This window comes from Pleurodeles waltl, chromosome 10, assembly GCF_031143425.1.
Source record: "Pleurodeles waltl isolate 20211129_DDA chromosome 10, aPleWal1.hap1.20221129, whole genome shotgun sequence".
Classification (NCBI taxonomy): Eukaryota; Metazoa; Chordata; class Amphibia; order Caudata; family Salamandridae; genus Pleurodeles; species Pleurodeles waltl.
In genome coordinates this window covers 522688201-522708113 of record NC_090449.1, presented here as the reverse complement: position 1 = coordinate 522708113, position 19913 = coordinate 522688201, and positions in this window count along the sequence as shown.

The window sequence follows — 19913 nt, the reverse complement described above, 5'->3', positions numbered from 1 at the left end:
TAGCTTAGCCTGCTCCTGATTTTGGCTCTGTCAGTGGAGTAGCCTATCATACATGGTGTTTGTCATATGTATTGTCAAGTAGTGATAAAGGTAAGTCTCTCTACATTTAACCCCTTGGGTGCTCTGGACGTAATGGTTACATCCTGGGCAGCACCGCTTTGGTGCCCAGGACAGCACCGTTATGTCCAAGTAGGGGCCCTAGGGGGAAGCGCTAGCGCTCCCCCGGGGGCCTCGCACCCCCCTCCCCTGGCAGAAATGGAAGGGGAATCGCTTCCCTTTCCACCTCTGACCCCCCACGGCGTCCGATGACATCAGCGTGCAATCGCGCGCTGACCTCATTAGAAGCCTACCCCTCCCGCGCTGGAAGTTCAGCTTCCAGCGCTGATCGGAGGAGAAAAGCAAAAGCATTTCTCCTCCGATCATGTGGAGGGGCCGAGAGATGCATCAAAGGAAAGGAAAGGATGTCTTTCTCAGCATTTCTGCTTTCCGATTGTGATGCGATCGGGCAGCAGCAATGCCACTAGACATCAGGGAAATTGTTTTTTTTATTATTATTGAATAAGGGGAGCGGCCACTTGGGCAAGGGCCGCTCCCCAGGGGGGGCAATTTATTTTTAGGCCATTTCTGCCCCCACTGGGGGCAGATCGGCCTATTATAATTAGGCCGATCTGCCCCCGGGGGGGCAGAAACTGCTAGACACCAGGGATATTTCTTTTTGTTTCACTTTATTTTTTTTGTATGTGGGGAGCAACCCCATAGGCAAGGCATGCTCCCTTGGGGCCAAATACATTTTAGGCCATTTCTGCCCCCCTTGTGGGCAGATCTGCCTATTTTTATTAGGCAAATCTGCCCCCAAGGGGGCAGACACTACTAGACACCAGGGAATCTTTTATTTATTTATATTTATAGATAAGGGGAGCAGCCCCTTGGGCAAGGGCCGCTCCTCAGGAGGGGAGCAATTAATTTTTAGGGCATTTCTGCCCCCCTCGGGGAAAGAAACTGTTAGACACCACAGATATATATATAATTGTTTACTTTTTTTTTTTTATATGTGGGGATTGACCCCTTAGGCAAGGGACTCTCCCCTGGGGGGAAAATACATTTTAGGCCATATCTGCCCCACTTGGGGGCAGATTGGCCTATTTTTATTAGGTCAATCTGCTCCCAAGGGGGGCAGAAACCACTAGACACCAGGGAATTTTTTATCTATTCATATTTATAAATAAGGAGAGTGGACCAATTTATTTTTAAGGCATTTCTTAGGCCGATCTGCTCCCGGGGGTCAGAAACAGCTAGACACCAGGGATCATTTTTTTTTTGTCTATTTTTTTTTTTTTATATGTGCGGAGCGACCCCTTAGGCAAGGGTCGCTCCCCTGGGGGCAAAATTAATTTTAGGCCATATCTGCCCCCCTTGGGAGCAGATCGGCCTATTTTTATGATGGCATTCTGCCCCCAAGGGGGGCGGAAACCACTAGACACCAGGGATTTTTATTTTTTTGTGTCAATTTCACACAAGGGGAGTGAACTCTTATGTAAGGATCGTTCCCCTGGGGGGGTACATTTTTTTTAGGCCAGTTCTGCTCCCCTTGGGGGCAAATCAGCCTATCTCTATTAGGCCAAACTGCCGCCAAGGGGGCAGATACCACTTAGGCACCAGGGATTGGTGTGTGTGTATGTGTGTGTTTTGTTTGGGGGGCTGCCCCTTGGGCAAGGGTCGCTCCCCATGGGGACATATTACTGTTGGCCATATATGCCCCCCCCCCTTGGGGGCAGATCGGCCTATTTTTGGAAGCCCTATCTGCCTCCAAGGGGGGCAGAAAGCCCACCAGAGTCCAGGGAAGATTTTCTTTTTCAAAGTAAGAGCGTGGGGGTATGGCCATACCCCCACCCCAAATAAATGTGGCCAAAGTTGTTCTGCCCACTAGTAGGCAGATGGAGCAATTATCCCCTATCCACAACCTGGGAGGCCAGAAAGTCCGCTAGATGCCAGGGAATTAAAAAAAACAAAAAATAGTGGGGTGGTGGCTACCAACCAGTATGGGCGTGGTTACGCCTCCACCCCAACTGAAGGAGGAAACTGTCTTTCAGCTCTCCCCCGCACACTAAAACATCTTATCGCACAGAAAGCAAGAAGACATTTGAATATTTTGGGTTTTGGTTTTACATTTAGGCCATAAGAGCTTGGCTAACCCTCAAAATTGTCCCATTTGGAATGGTGAGGGCTGCACTTTTTGGACTTTGGAATACTGCCATGTAGAAAAATCTATGAGACCTAGACACATCTGAAAACTAAACATCTGGGTAATTCCAGGATGGTGAGCTTCACATGCACCCTGCACCATTTTCTTGCTCACAGTGCCCTGCAAACTACTAACTTTGCTGGAAATTACACAGTTTTCCCATATTTTTGGGATGAATCTTCCAGAATCTGCAGTAATCTACAAAATTCCTACCCCCAGCATTGTCTCATCTCTACCGATAAAAATTCTGCTGCACTTGTCAGCCTAAAATTTTTTTTTTCAAACTGCCCTTTTAGACCCGCTTTGGTTCACCCTCAATTTTGACATGTTTTTGGCTCTTCCCTGTCACAGACACTTGGCCCACCTACAAAAGTGAGGTATCATTTTTACCAGGAGACTGAGGAAAGCATTGGGTGTTCGGAAATTTGTCCTGGTGCGATGATCCCACACAGAAATGTAGGAAAAATTAATTTTTTAGCTTAATTTGAGGTTTGCTGAGAATTCAGGGTAAAAAAACTTTGGGGGATCCACGCAAGTCAAACCTCCCTAGATTCCCTCGGGTGTCTAGTTTTCAGAAATGTTTGGGTTTGGTAGGTTTCCCTATATGGCTGCTGAGCCCAGGGCCAAAAACGCAGGTCCCCATCCCCGCAAAAACAGATAGTTTAGTATTTGATAACTTTGATGTGTCCACATAGTGTTTTTGGGCATTAACTTTCAGAGGCACAATGCCTACCCACATAAGTGAGGTACCATTTTTATCAGGAGACTAGGGGAACACTGGGTGGAATTTGTGGCTCCTCTCAGATTCCAGAACTTTACATCACAGAAATGTGAGGAAAAAGTGTTGTTTTGGTCACATTTTGAGGTGTGCAAAGGATTCTGGGTAACACTGAGAGCCCCACAAGTCACCCAACCCTGGATTCCCCCAAGTGTCTAGTTTTAAAAAATGCCCAGGTTTTGTAGATTTCACTAGGTGCCGGATGAGCTAGAGACCAAAATCCTCGGCTAGGCGCTTTACAAAAAACATGTCAGTTGTCAATGTAAAAATGTGATTTGCCCATGTTGCGTTTTAGGGCATTCCCTGTCATGTGCACTAGGCCTACCCACACAAGTGAGGTACCATTTTTATTGCGAGACTTGAGGGAATGCTGGTGGAACAAAATTTATGTCTCCTCTCAGATTCTGCAACTTTCTATCACCTAAATATGAGGAAAAAGTGTTTTTTGGTCAAATTTTGAGGTTTGCAAAGGATTCTGGGTAACAGAACCTGGTGAGAGCCCCACTACCTACCACATTCTGAATTTCCCTAGGTGTCTAGTTTTAAAAAATGTATAGGTTTGCTAGGTTTCCCTTGGTGCCGGCTGAGCTAGATGCCAAAATCCACAGCTATGCATTTTCCAAAAAACACATCAGATTTCAATGTAAAAATGTGATGTGTCCATGTTGCATTTCCTGTTGCGGGCATTAGGCCTACCCACGCAAGTGATGTACCATTTTTGTCGGGATACCTAGGGGAACACAAAATAGAAGAACATGTGTTATTGCCCCTTGTCTTTCTCTGCGTTTTTTCTTTCCAAGTGTAAGACAGTGTGTAAAAAAGACATCTTTTTGAGAAATGCCCTGTTATTCACATGCTAGTATGGGGACCCCGGAATTCAGAGATGTGCAAATAACCACTGCTTCTCAACACCTTATCTTGTGCCCATTTTGGAAATATAAAGGTTTCTTTGATATCTATTGTCACTATTTATATTTCACCAAATGAATTGCTGTATGCCCGGAATACAATGAAAACACATTGCAAGGTGAAGCTTCTTTATTGGCTCTGGGTACCTGGGTTCTTGGTTAACCTACAAGCCCTATATATCCCTGCAACCAGAAGAGTCCAGCAGAAATAACGGTATATTGCTTTCAATAATCTGCCATAGCTGGAAAAAGTCATAGAAGGAAATAGACAGAAATGGCTCTTCGGTTCACCTCAATCTCAATATGTTTTTATTTTAGTTGCCCAGTTTTTAAATACAAAGGTTTTCTTGATACCTATTTTTCACTCTTTATATTTCACCAAATGAATTTCTGTATACCCAGTATACAATGAAAACCTATTGCAAGGTGCAGCTCCTTTATTGGCTCTGGCTACCTAAAGTTCTTGATGAAGCTACAGCCCCATATATCCCCACAACCAGAAGAGTCCATCAGATGTAACGGTATATTGCTTTTGAAAATCTGACATGGCAGGAAAAAGTTACAGAGTAAAACGTGGAGAAAAAGGGATGTTTTTCACCTCAATTTCAATATTTTTTTTAATTCAGCTGTTATTTTCTGTAGGAAAACCTTGAGGGATCTACACAATGACCCCTTGATTCATAATTTTGTCTACTTTTCAGAAATGTTCTGTCCGGGATCCAGCATTGGTTTTACACCCATTTCTATCACTAACTGGAAGGAGGCTAAAAAAACAAAAAATAGTAAAAATGGGGTATGTCCCAGTAAAATGCCAAAAGTGTGTTGAAAAATGTGGTTTTCTGACTCATGTCTGCCTGTTCCTGAAAGCTGGGAAGATGGTGATTTGATCACCACGAACCCTTTGTTGATGCCATTTTCAGAGAAATAACCACAAGCCTTCTTCTGCAGCCCTTTTTCCCCATTTAAAAAAAAAAAAGTTAGCTGTATTTTTGCTAATTTCTTGGTCTCCTCTAGGGGAACCTCCAAAATCCAGGTACCTCTAGATTCCCTAGGGTGTTGGAAAAAAGGACACAAATTTGGCGTGGGTAGCTTATGTGGACAAAAACTTATGAGAGTCTAAGTCCGAACTGCTCCAAATAGCCAAAAAAAGGGCCTGGCACTTGAGGAGGAAAGGCCTGGCAGCTAAGGGGTTACAAATAGGAAAAGTTTTGAAGAACATGTTATAGCTACTTTACACACATACATACACCAACACACACACATAGACACACACATATATTAAGTAATTGATCAATTAATCATAATTAGAAATTAATAGACAGTAAAACTGACATCACTTGGCCCCTGAATATCTTTGCTCATATGATGCAGGAGGTTCTCCTTCAGCCATAAATATCAGCCATGAATGCTGGACATGCCATAGGGGGTGCGTAACTCTGGTTTGGGCCACATGCATTGGTGGGCAAACCCCCATTCGACCCCTCACTTTGTTAGACAGTTGCCTTTCTCTGACTGCTGTTTGCTGCTAATGTGTGATAAATGCTTTTGCACATAAAAACAAGCACAGTAAGAACCTTAACTTCAAAGATTTTGGATGGTTGGGCTTCACAAGAGTAGTGGTTCTTTTTCTGCCCCAGGCCCTCATGATCTGCTATACTTCTAGAAAATAATTTAAAACATAATATAAAAATACACCACATAAACAACTTGGAAATAAAATAAAAACACGAAACAGGAAAGACACCGGGGTAAAAATGAAACAAAGAAAATATAATAAAATAAAAATACAGGCGAGGGAATGAAAATGTTTAGGATGGGTGAGACTGGGACAAGAAAAAAAAACAAAAAAGGACTAAAAAGCACTATAAAACGAATTCTCCGAACACACAACAATAAAAACGCATCCCTCTCTACTCTACAAACTCCCTGCAAAATGAAATGCCAGTCATGCAAATAAACGCTGCATGAAGTGAAATCATACACAACATTTTGTGCAGTTTTTGCATAAGAATCTTACATGTACATTTTTTATAGAGTTTGAAAGTGTCATCTTGCACGTTACTGTGTGATCTCTCAAAACGTTTCTAAAATGTTGCGATTATTCACAAACCTGTACATATAGAATAATATAATTTGTAGTTACACCGGAATTAGGTGAAGACACCCCTACCACAGGCCAAGCTACGGCATTATACACTAGGTTATAAAATGGCAGAGAACATTTTTTAAATAAGCATGCTCAATGTGAATCCAGAGGACCTCAAACGAAGAATGTGGATTTTGCTGCTTTTGCAGCAATGTGTTTACAGCACTCATGAAGTACAACAAAAAAACAACCAGCAAATTAAGGGGCATATTTATACTCTGTTTGCACCGAATTAGTGTCATTTTTTTTTTACTCTAATTCGGTGCAAAACTAACTCCATATTTATACTTTGGTGCTAGACCCCTCTAGCACCAAATTTATGGAGTTAAAGTCATTTTTTGAAAGTGGAGACCTACTTTGCCTTAATGAGATGCAAGGTAGGCGTTCCCGTGCAAAAAAATGACTCTATAGCCTTAACGCCATATTTAGGGACATATTTATACTCTGCGGCATATTTATACTCTGTTTGCACCGAATTAGTGTCATTTTTTTTTTACTCTAATTCGGTGCAAAACTAACTCCATATTTATACTTTGGTGCTAGAGCCATCTAGCACCAAGGCCCTGATTTTAACTTTTTTTGCACTGCATTAACGTCATTTTATGATGCAAAAGTGGCGCAAACTTACAAAATATTGGCCCTTATTTATACTTTTTGCTGCAAAACTGCACTAACTCAGTTTTGCACCAAAAAGTTTAGCACCGGCTTGCACCATTTCTGTGCACCAGCCGGGCACCATATTTATGGAATGGTGCAAGCCGCTGCAAAGGGTAGGCTAGCGTTTAAAAAAATGACTTTAGTCGGGTGGGGCTGGCAGTATAGAAGAAGAGGGTTTAGCACCAAAAAATGGCTTTAGGCAGGTTAGAGTAAAAAAAAATGACTCTAACCAGATTAGCGTAATTTTATGGTGCTAAACCTACCATGCCACATGACTCCTGCCTTAGAAAAGGCAGGAGTCAGGCCTACCACCCCAGTGACCAGCACAGAGGACAGGGGTCCCCTGGGCATGGCCATTACACCCTGTGCCATGTATGGGGGCCCATTTCAGGGCCCCCTATGGCACTTTCAAAAATAAAATGCATTTACCTGTACTTACCTGGGATGGGGTCCCCCATCCTCGCAGTCCCTCTAGTGTGGGTGGGGGTGCCCCTAGGGCCTAGGGAGGGCACCTCTGGGCTTATTCCATGGTGTTCCACCATGGAAATAGGGCCACAGGTCCCCTAACGCCTGCCCTGACCCTGGTCTTAAAAAATGGGGCAAAGCAAGCTTTGCCCCATTTTTTTGACCCCTACTCCCTCCCTTGCACCATTTTTACATGGGAGTATAAATATGGTGTTAAGGCCATAGAGTCAATTTCTTTGCCCTGGAACGCCTACCTTGCATCTCATTAAGGCAAAGTAGGTCTCCACTTTCAAAAAATGACTTTAACTCCATAAATTTGGTGCTAGACGGGTCTAGCACCAAAGTATAAATATGGAGTTAGTTTTGCACTGAATTAGAGTAAAAAAAAAAATACGCTAATTCAGTGCAAACAGAGTATAAATATGCCCCTTAGCGTCAAAAAATGATGCTAATCTGGTCAGAATCATTTATTTTGACTCAAAACTGCCTAACGTCATTTTTTTTTAAGCTAGCCTACCCTTTGCACCGGCTTGCACCATTCCATAAATATGGTGCCCAGCTGGTGCTAAAAAATGGTGCAAGCCGGTGCAAAACTTTTTGGGGCAAAACTGCCTTAGTGCAGTTTTGCACCAAAAAGTATAAATAAGGCCCTAAATATTTACTTTTGAATTCATGTTTACATGAATTGAATTTCTTATAAACCGTTTTACATAAATTGCATTCTTATAAACCGGTCTGCTTGTAAATTTAGAATCCTCCAAAATTATTATTTATTGAATTATTCGATCATATATTTTCAGAATCAATTTATCCTGTTCAAGAAACTGACATTTTTATTATATACCACAAATCCACAAACGGTGAGCTATTGGGATTCCAAATATATATTTGCACCAGGAACCCAATAGGCCCCATAATTTGTAATCGTTTAGTAGTAATACTGTCGTATGTAGTGTATCTCTAATTTGTATGTTCCGAGTTACAAAATGAAGATTTGTGTAAGTGCTTTTTAAAGGGAACCCGGGAGAGATATAGCGAGGGGACCCAATTGCTCAGAGAAAGAGACAGACACAGATGCCGACTTTCCGCACCTCTGAAAATGTACCTCGGTGACCAGGAGAGTGAGAGCTTCTGTATCACTGATTATACCTGACACACCCGAGGAGTAAGTCCCCTACCGCAGAACAGTAATATGAAAGCTCTAAAGCATTTCACCAAACGCGTTTAAAGATATTGGCTTCTGCCACCGGCTGAGGAAACATTAGAGGAAGCTTAAGAGCCTGCAGTCCTTGTCACAGAAAGCATTCGGAACAAAAAAGAAAGTAAGCTTTTTATTTTGTTTTGATAAGCGAATTGTTTTAAAATTGAGTAGGTTTGTGAAAGCATGTATTGTTTTCAAAGTAAAACCTAGTTATTAGGTTACTACTTCCAGGTACGCACTACATATTAAGGCAGTTTTGTGTACAAAAGTATACCGCTGGCTAGCTCCATTCCTGGACACCGGTATGGTGCCATATTTATGGAATGGCGGTAATGCCCAGTTAGCGTCATTTGAAATGCCGCTAACCGGGTGGGGGAGGTGTAGGGGGAACTCGAGGTTGTGCACCGAATTATGGAGCTACACTGTTTAGAGGCTAAACAATGCCTCTAAGCAAATTAGTGCCATTTCCTGGCACACAACACCCTGGACATGGCTCCTGCCTTAGTAAAGACAGGAGTCATGCCCATCACCCCAATGGCCATGCCCAGGGGGCAAATGTCCCCTTGGCATGGCCATTGGGGCCAGTGCCATGCAGGGGGACCCAAGTTAGGGCCCCTGAGAGGGGAAAAAAAATAATTCTTATCAGAACATACCTGGGATGGGTCCCCCATCCTGTGGTGTCCCTCAAGTGTGGATGGGTGTGTCCCTGGGGCCAGAGAAGGGCACCTGTGGGCTCTTTCCATTGTCTCTGACCATGGAAACATGCCTGCAGGTCTCCTAATGCCTGCCCTGACCCAGGCATTAAATAATGGTGCAAACAAGCTTTGCACCATTATTTGACCCCTCCTCCCACCCCCGTGTGTGATTTTAGCACAGAGGATAAATATGGTGCTAAGGCCATAGAGTAATTTTTTGCATCTCATTGATGGTAGGTAGGTTTCCAAGTCCAAAATATGACTTTAACTCCAAAACTTTGGCGCCAGATGGGTCTAGCGCCAAAGTATACATATGGAGTCAGTTTTGCACCAAATTTGTGTAAAACAAATGGCACAAATTCGGTGCAAAACAAGTATAAATATGCCCCTAAATTCTTTAGAATAAAAGTGGAACTGGGTGTGTTAAGTGTACCCAAGCTCATATTTCATTAACAGAAATAGCTGAAGAACAAATTAATTGTTTCGATAAATTAGATGTTATTCTTCCTAGCTATTGAAGTGATACATCCTCAAAGGGCGCTGTTTGCCATTCTATCATAAGATATTGCCCACTGAACCAAGTCAGATTTCATAAAGACCTGTATTGGAAGATATTTTGATCAAGGGCTCTATCATTTGGTTCCCTTAGGCCTGCTTTACTGTAGTGGATCGTTCTATGATCAATTAAGGCTTTGCTTCAGGTCTCTGAAGCCAATGTTGGTAGAACTGATTTGTTTCATTTTTGCTTTATACACCTGTACTTTGGAGGGGAGTGTGTGGAAAATGTTTTTGGGTGGAAAGGCAAATCACTTTCTTCTGTTTCCAGGAAATGCATTAATTTATTAGTTAATTTAAGTAATACTTGGCAATTAATTATTTTATGATTACATATTTTATTGATTATTATTTATGTAAATGGTGCAATAGTAATATATGTTGTTATGATTTAGGTGCACGCTGCTGGGTTTGTAGAGGTAGTGGGTGGAAAGTTAAGTAACTAGTAATAAATTAGCAATTATGTATTAATTGTCAATAAGTTAATTGATTATCATTTATGCAAATTGTGCTATGCTTATTTATTTTAGTTACATTTAAGGTGTGGGCTGCTAGGTTTGTAGAGGTATGGTGGGGAATATAAATAATTAATGATTGATTAACAATTACGTCTACATTTATTAATAAGTGTAATAATTGTTTAATTTTTCAATTGAATATTAATATACATTGTGCAATAGTGATATATTTTACAAATATTTTAGGGATTATTTACTTAACTAATAATTATTAATTGGTATATTTTTCAAATGATTTTCAATTATGTAAATGGTGTCATACTTCTTTATTTTGGTTATATTTTAGATGTGGGTTGCTAGATTCATAGGTGTATAGGGTGAGAGGATAATTGAGTAATAATTAAAAAGTAATAACATATTTATTAATAATTGATCTGAATATTAATTATCTAAATTGTTTGAAAATTATATTTTATGCACTAGTTTAGGCTGCTGCATTTGAATGGGTATAGGGTGGGAAGTTATTTAAGTAATAAATAAATAACAACAATTATTCATTGTTAAAAATAATTAACAATTATTACTAATTGTTAAATGTATGTAAATTGTACCATGCTTATTTATTTTTGTTATATTTTAGATGTGGCCTGCTAGTTTGTAGGGGTATTGGGTGCAGAGTTAATTGAGTATTTTATTTATTTAAGTTCATTCGGTCTAGAATTCTAGACCATTTAACATTTTCGTGAATAACAATCTTACATAATAATTTTAAAAAAATATTAAAATTCATAATAACAATCATACATAATTCTGATAATACCAGTAGCCCACAATCAAAGAAATATAGCAGTGAGATCCTCAAAACTGAGCTTTTGACCATAGTAAAAATAACTACAATAAATAGAACATAGATGGATAAAAAGAGAAAAGGTTATGATGAAAACTTGTGTCTATCATTACAATGGGTACAACTGTTTCCTTTCATAAGACCTGGCTTTGGCCAGTTAAAAAAAACAGATAAAATTCACTTCCATAAATAAGATATTTTGTAAAATAGCATATCAAATTCCAAGTGCAAAAATGTCTCTATAGACTTATAAAGTCTCGACTGCTCATGTAAAGGGCTTCTGGTTTCTAATAGGATTCCTAATAAAATAAAAAAAGGTAAAAAAAAGGCGTCAGTGTCGATAATGTCTTAATAAATCTTGCTCTATGGGCTATTGCCTAACCGACTCAAATACCCTTGGCTACGATAGATCTACGGCGGATGAACCAAGCTTCTGATAAGTATTTGGTAACTGAAGTAGCTACCAATGGGGATGTATTGTATATACAGATTCTGGTGGCATTAGCTCTGTCCTGCAGTAATACATTTTTACAGAGGGGGATAATCCACCTCCCTTTGGGACTCTTGTACAAAGGGCAAAAAAATAGTATGTGCTCTATTGTTTCTTTACAGTGTTGGCAGAGAATACATCTATCAGTTGAAGGATTAATAGTTGACCAGTGAGCCGTATAACTATTGGTAGGCAAAGTAATATATCTTAACTGGAGATATAAAGCACGAGCATACGGAGGCATAAAAAGATTCAGAAAGTTCTCAGGCCAGGGCTCATGTTTGAATTGAAGAAATTCCATTGTTAGCCTACCCGCCCCCTTATGGTGCAAGGAATCTTCATTAATTTTCTCCCAATGTCGTCTTTTGACGAGTTGCCTTGCATTATTGGGGATTAGTTCGGGATTTTTCCAATAATGGGGGAATCCTATTTTATCCCAGGCAGCTTTCATCTCCTTCAAAAATAGGATTTTTTCCAGACTATGGGGAGAGGCTATAAGTTCCCTTATCGCCAGCCTGAATGGTTCAAGTTCAACGGTTTTCCATAAACGAATCCAGTAAGAAAGAGGTCTTAGGGCCGCTGTGGTTTTGATGCTACTTAAACCTAAATCAAGCCTAAGAGGTATCATTGGTGTACCCATACCTAACCGGGAAGCCCGTCTCAGGAAGTGATTTTCTTTAGTTTGCAAAATGTCCAGGTTTTTGTGCGCGCCCCAGAGTTCCGCTGCATAGAGGGCCACCGCCCGGGTTTGGACATTATAAATCTCCGCAATTATATTCAAGGGGGGACTCGGGGCCTTTCTAGATCTATGCACAAGGGCCCCACCTCTTTGGCTTATAATAAGTGCCCCTTTATCAATAGCTGCTTTCCATTTACCTGTGGTTGGTAGTCTGATACCCAAGTAATCAAACTCTTCCACTTTCTCCAGCGGAATTGAGTTCATTTCTATTCTAGCACGCAGTTGTTTCCTTGAAGTACTATAAATCATAAGTTTCGTTTTCTTGACATTTATGTCCAGACCATATTCTCTACAGAAGACAGAGAATTGATTGACCAAGTTTTGAATTCACATTGGTGTTTTTGCTAACAAAATTGTGTCATCCGCATATAACAGGCACAGGATTTTTTTCCCAGCCAATTTAGGCAAGTCATTTATGCAATTCTCTAAGTAATGGATACAGTTATTAATGTAAAGCAGGAAAAGTGTGGGCGCCAGGACACAACCCTATCTAACTCCTTTTTTAATGGCTACAGGATCAGTCAACTCACCCCCCTTACCGCATCTGATTTGAGCATAGGTATTATCATGCAATCGGGCAATAAGTTTCAAGAGGGCAGATGGAACCCCCATGTTGGAGAGTGTTGACCATAACATGTTCCTGGGGATCAAATCAAATGCAGCTCTGAAATCTATAAAGACTACATACAAATTTCCCCCTCCCAGGTCCACATTCTTCCATTTAATTGACAAGAATCTCAGGGCTTGATCTATGGTACTCACTGCAGGTCTGAACCCCGCTTGTAAGTCATAAAGAACTTCAGACTCCGAAATCCATTCCTCAAGATGAGACAGAAGATGTTTTGCATACATTTTTTGGGAATTGTCAAGAAGACAAATCGGTCGATAGTTGGCCGGGATATTGGGGCTGCTTTTTTTAAAAATGGATACTATTTCAGCCCCTTTCTAGGTAGGAGGGGCAGGAGCCCCTGCTGCAATTCCATTACAGATAATGTTAAAATATGGTGCCCATATATCAGGTCTTGACTTATATAAATCGCCTGGAATCTTATCTGGGCCAGGCGCCTTTCCCCAGTTCAGTGAATCTATTGCTGCTCTTGTTTCAGTTAGGGTAAATATAATCGGAGTGAGCTCTTGAGTTGTTAAAGCATCAGGGGCCCCAAGAGATGCTTCAGATGGTCCTTCATATAGGGGGTCATTCCAACTTCGGCGGGCGGCGGAGGCCGCCCGCCAAAGTTCCCCCGCCGAATGACCGCACTGCGGTCAAAAGACCACGGCGGCCATTCTGGCTTTCCCGCTGGGCCGGCGGGTGACCGCCAAAAGGCCGCCCGCCGGCCCAGCGGGAAACCCCCTGCAACAATGAAGCTGGCTCCGAATGGAGCCGGCGGAGTTGTAGGGGTGCGACAGGTGCAGTGGCACCCGTCGCGATTTTCACTGTCTGCATAGCAGACAGTGAAAATCTTTGTGGGGCTCTGTTAGGGGGCCCCTGCACTGCCCAGGCCAGTGGCATGGGCAGTGCAGGGGCCCCCAGGGGCCCCACGACACCCGTTCCCGCCATCCTGTTCCTGGCGGTAAAAACCGCCAGGAACAGGGTGGCGGGAAGGGGGTCGGAATCCCCTGGGCCAGGGGAAAACCGGCGGGAAACCGTTGGTTCCCCTTTTCTGACCGCGGCTTTACTGCCGCGGTCAGAATGGCCCAGGAAGCACCGCCAGCCTGTTGGCGGTGCTTCCGTGGTCTTTGACCAGGGTCAGAATGACCCCCATAGTTTCCCAAAATGCTCCACCCATGCTGCAGAGAGAATTGAGGAGCCAGGTGCGGAGGGAAAATCTCTACAGTCATCTGCTATTAACTTCCAGAACCTGGATGTATCATTAGATTTGGCAGTCTCCAGGATAGTAGCCCATTTGGCCTCTTCCCAGTTTCTGCGCGCCTGAAGACATTCCTTCTTATAATCCTTCCTGGCTATTCTTAAAGACTCACCATGGCCTTCTTTTAGCGCTTTCAGAAGAATTAGTTGTGCTTCCCTGCATAAGTTATTAAACCAGGGAGCACAATGCTTTTTATTGGGATTACTAGAAATCTCTTTAGTAAATAGATGCTTTAAAGAATTAAACAATTCAGTATGAGTTGCTAACAGTCTATCGCCCTCACTCTCCTCATAAAACCGGATCATACACTTCATTTGATTGGCTAACAAGTTATATATAGATGCGAGATGTTTAGGGGATGAAATAACAGATTCCCATTTTAAGTTGCGTCTATTGTTTGTTAGGGCCAGCTGTAGGGCATAAGCCTTAGAATGGGGAGCTTTGAGCGAAGGGAAGAGTCCTCTGGTCAGTAGAATCAACGGGTCGTGATCACTCTCAACATGCTCTTGGACCCTCATGTCAAACATATGGCTTCACAATCGGATGTCAAGAAATATGTAGTCGATCTGACTCCTATGACAACCACGCCTAAAGGTGGGTTGCAGGTTAGTATCCGAGCGGGAGCGGCCATTACAGGCTCGGAGACCATGCGCAAGTGTAATGTCAGTCAATAGGCGCGCAGATTTATTCAGTCTTGGTCTTTTATTGAAGAATAGCTGAGGGATGCCCCAATAGGCATCCTCTTCTTTACATAGCCCTTGAACCGAAGGATTGGGCTCGAATGAAAGATTAAAATCCCCTCCAATCAAAATAAAATGGGAAGAGTTGGTTTTGAGAAAGCTATCCAGAATGGGCAAAACGGCAGAGTCGCAGTGGGAGGCCACATTCCTATTATAAATATTAATTATTAGTAAAGATCTCCCTTCAGAGATCGCTATTAGTAAAGCCTGCAAATCGGGGCAACCCATATCAATTGCTTCTGCTTTACACCTAAGTGAACTGCTTAACCAAATAAGTAGCCCTCCCGATGGTCTCCCAGAGGATGACTTACGTGCTGCAACCCAATAGCTTTTAAAACCTAATGTATTTAGGTTCCAATGCCCAATGTCCAATGGTCTGAGCAGGCTGTGATTCTATTCGCAGGGAGGGCTGTAAGGCAGAGCTGTCGTGGACTGGGCTGTTAACAGGAGAAGGGGGGACAGCAAGTTGACGAAACACAAACTCAATTTCTTTTTCAAGTGCCCCAACAGCCTTTTGTAAAAATCCATCTAAAGTTTTGTTAGATCCATGTTTTCCTTCCACCCCCCCCCCCACGCCGTCTGGCCATCTTTCTTTCTTGATATCGGGACCTCTAATAAGCCCCCGGGTGATGGCGTGTTGGGCCTACGTGCCCCACCCTCTCTACCTGAAGACCCCTCACTAAGGACACGACTTATGAACTCCTCAATCCCTACTGTTTGCGAGCAGTGAAAACAACTCCAGAAACAGAGGCCAAGGGATGTAGCCTGGCCTCTTTCGGTCGCTGACGGGCGCAGGACGGGCCCACCCTTGGCCCGGGCTTTGCCCGGGTGCGTCCCACCGCGGGCGCGCGATAGAATTTAAAGGGGCTTCTCCCGCCCCGTGAGTTCTGCAGCCAATCGCGATGGGGGCATGTCTCCTGCCCCTTCCTCTGTGAAGCGCGTCCCGCGGAAGCAGGCGCGCGATAGAATTTAAAGGGGCTTCTCCCGCCCCATGAGTTCTGCAGCCAATCGGCGATGGGGGCCTGCCTCCTGCCCCTTCCTCTGTGAGTAATCATAAATAGCAACTACTGTTAATTGATAATTATTTAAATGTTTAGTAAATATATGAATAGTTTAATTGTTTGTAATTTTCTAATATATATATAAATATTTTATGTTAATAATGTTTATAATAAGTGTAATTTTTTTCTAAATTAATGAGTTATTCAAATATGTAAGATACTTTCCCTCCTCATGCTTAGACTGGAGTGAGGATAATCAGTTTGGGAATAATAAATTTTACCCCTCCAAAGTCTTATGCTTTCCCTACTGTTTCACAGCAACAGGAACAGATCAAACCAAGGACAATGGGAATCATGGCATGGATATCCTATTGACCATGGTTGGATCCATTCCTGTTGCTGGCACTGGGCCCAGACCCACAAGTGGGGCAGAGTTGTTATCAGTATAGATGGGGCAACGTTCGGTGGTAGGAATTTTGTGCGTTCCTACAGATTCCAGAAGTTTCCATCACAGAAAAGTAGAGAAAATGTGTGACTTCAGGAAAAGTCGGTGGTTTGCAGGACATTGTTGGAAAGAAAATAGTGTTGGGTGCATGTGGAACGCACCACCCTGAACTACCCCAGATGTTTAGTCTTCAGAAGTGTTTGGGTCTGGTAGATTTTTCTAGGTAGCAGCATACCCAAGCCCAAAACGTGCAGCCATTCAGAATTTCAAGTAGAATGATATTGAGAGTTAGCCAAGCTCTCCTGGCCCTTATGTAAAATCAACACACAAGAGGTTGAAATGTCGTCTTGCTTCCCATTAGGATGAGATGCTTTAGTCTGCAGGGACAGCAGAAAGACTGTTTTCCCCTTCAGATGGGGTGCGGGTATAACCATCCCCTTGGTAGTGGGCAGCCCCCACCCCTGATTTGTTCAGAAAAAAATATTTCCTGGTGTCTAATGGGCTTTCTGCCCCCCCCAGGCAGATCAGGGGTAATTACCCCATCTGCCCCCAGGGGGTCAGAAAGACCATGCCCATTTTTGTGGTGTGGGGGCATTGCTATGCCCATTCTGAGCAGCACTAGACATTTTTTTAAAACACAATTCCTGGTGCCTAGTGGACTTTCTTACACATATGGTCAGATCAAGGGTTTATGCCCTTATCTGCCCCCCAGGAGGGGCAGAAACAATTCAGCCCCATTTGTTTTGGGTGGGGGGCATGGTCATGAACACTGTGGGCAGCCCCCACCCCTCTTTTATATATGAAACAAAACAATCCATGGTGTCTAGTGGGCTTTCTGCCCTCTCACTGGGCAGATCTGAGGTAATATTACCCATTTGCCCGTAGGGGGGCAGAAAGACTATGGCCCTCATTCTGACCCTGGCGGTCTTTGACCGCCAGGGCGGAGGACCGCGGGAGCACCGCCGACAAGCCGGCGGTGCTCCAATGGGGATTCCGACCGCGGCGGTAAAGCCGCGGTCGGACCGGCACCACTGGCGGGGTCCCGCCAGTGTACCGCGGCCCCATTGAATCCTCCGCGGCGGCGCAGCTTGCTGCACCGCCGCGGGGATTCCGACCCCCCCTACCGCCATCCAGATCCCGGCGGTCGGACCGCCGAGATCCGGATGGCGGTAGGGGGGGTCGCGGGGCCCCTGGGGGCCCCTGCAGTGCCCATGCCACTGGCATGGGCATTGCAGGGGCCCCCGTAAGAGGGCCCCTAAATGTATTTCACTGTCTGCTGCGCAGACAGTGAAATACGCGACGGGTGCAACTGCACCCGTCGCACAGCTTCCACTCCGCCGGCTCGATTCCGAGCCGGCTTCATCGTGGAAGCCTCTTTCCCGCTGGGCTGGCTGGCGGTCTGAAGGAGACCGCCCGCCAGCCCAGCGGGAAAGTCAGAATTACCGCCGCGGTCTTTCGACCGCGGAACGGTAACCTGACGGCGGGACTTTGGCGGGCGGCCTCCGCCGCCCGCCAAGGTCAGAATGAGGGCCTATGCCTTTTGGGGTGGGGCATTGGAATACCCATAGTAGGCAGCTTCTATCCCACACTAATTACAAAAAAATATCCCTGGTGCTTTGTGTGACTTTTGACTGAATATTGTCAGAAAATTACTGGGGGGAGCAAAAGTCAAGGGTGACCAAAGGTTTGCTACCCCTCTCCCTGGTGTCTAGTGGTGGATTCTGGCTTGAGGATTGCCCTCCTATGTTGATCCCAAAGCAAGAATTCACTAGGGAATGGTACCATTGGAAAGCGTTAAAATGGCACTTCTCCCGTCTGCATCAGTGCTCAGCAGGCTGAGATAGCCCCATGACCACCAATGCAGAGAAAATGAAATGAGGTGATTGGCTCATTTCACATTTGTTTTCAATGAAATGACATCTGCACGCCACACACACCCTAATCGTCTTTTCATTGAAAACAGAGAAACAGAGTCAGGTGCTAGAGAAGCTCTCCCCCAGGCTAAAAGCTGTTTCTTTGAGCAGGGAAATCCCCCTGGTGCCCACTGGGAGCTGTCCTCCGCACACGAGCACCAGGGCGGAGGATGGCACCCAGCCATCCTCCGCATAGAAGCGGATAAGCTTACGTATGTCAATAAACACTGATATAATTCCAAACAAATGCAGGCCATGCCTTTAAAACTTCCATGTCAAACAATCATTTGGCACTTCAAAACATCTTAAAGTAGCACTACTCCACAATTCAACTATTTAAAACACAAGTCAACCAAAAACAGTTGCAGAGACTGTGACCTAAATTAACACCGGTAGTGCTCACTTTATGAGATATGGACCTGCTACGCCACTTTACCAAAGTCACATGATTTGGGGCATGGTTCTTAATCTCTTGTGTCAAAAACTGGTGAAATATTTATTGTAACTGTAATGCAAGCTGATAAAAATCTATATTGATATTTGCAGTCTCAAATAGTTTTCCAGATCTTCCCGCAGGGTATATTTACTTTTGTTGTTTAAGTACTGTAATCAGTAATGATGGCTTTTGCATATGCACATTCAAACTATATTAACTCCTCACAAGCTAAAGTCCTGCATTTGGGGGTCAGTGGATGGGATAGTCCAGAGCAAACATTATGGATATCCTGTCCGTTTCTTACAAGTGTATTCTATCCTATTAAACAGTGGGCAGGGTATCTGGCACGTTTATGTTGGAGTAGCTCATCCGCCGAACCCTAAATCAGGCCTTAAATTCATCTGCCTCTGTTACATATTTAAAGGATTGTGAGCTGATCTGATTCATTCCTAAGCCTCTTTAATGCTACAGAATACTTTTCAAAGAAATGTATTATATTATTAATACTGTCATTACTAGTGGCCCAGTAACTGTTGTAATATGTATTGCATCTGATCAAATCCGACTATCCCGAGTCCGGATTTATGAAGAGAAATTAATACCACTCAATTAAGATTTTTTTGGGGACTAACATATGGATTATGGTGCTTGCTGCACTAAAACACCCATCTTCCAGTAAACACCTGTGTGCTGTTAACACCCGGTACCAAACACATTGCAATTAACAGGACCGTTGTAATGAGGGCCATAGACTTGGCCAACTTTTTACGTTAATTAGCAGTAGTTCATCAAATTTTTATCAACTATATTTCTTGAACTGCATATTATTTAGAGGCTCTCTACTGGAAGTGGAACCACTTTACTTAATAAAAATAATATTGCTGCAGAATAGATTTTTTTCATTTCTGCATAACACCTAAATTCCCCCAGTTGGTCTTCACCATACCATGCAAACTCAACTACGTAACTTCCGTTTTGGGCAGAAAACGTACATATAAAACGCTACCACACACATTGACGTGCAACAACTGCACATGGTATTGTAGAATAAAATGCATACATTGAAATTGGAGTGTTTTTAGAAACATTGGTACACTGAAACAAAACCCTCGATCTGGAATGAATACACCTTCAATTTAAGTGTTCTGTGTCCATTCCGAGCGAATATTTATCAAGGCTACAGTTTCATGTTGCTTGCACTGGAGCGAAACTAAAAGGCAATCTTTCTGGGGAACTTCACAAGTTCGCTCTGACAACAGGGGTTTCAATACTTTCCAGTTTACTGCTTCAATGTTCTAATTCGAACCCAGTGAGGAAGAAAATATAAAG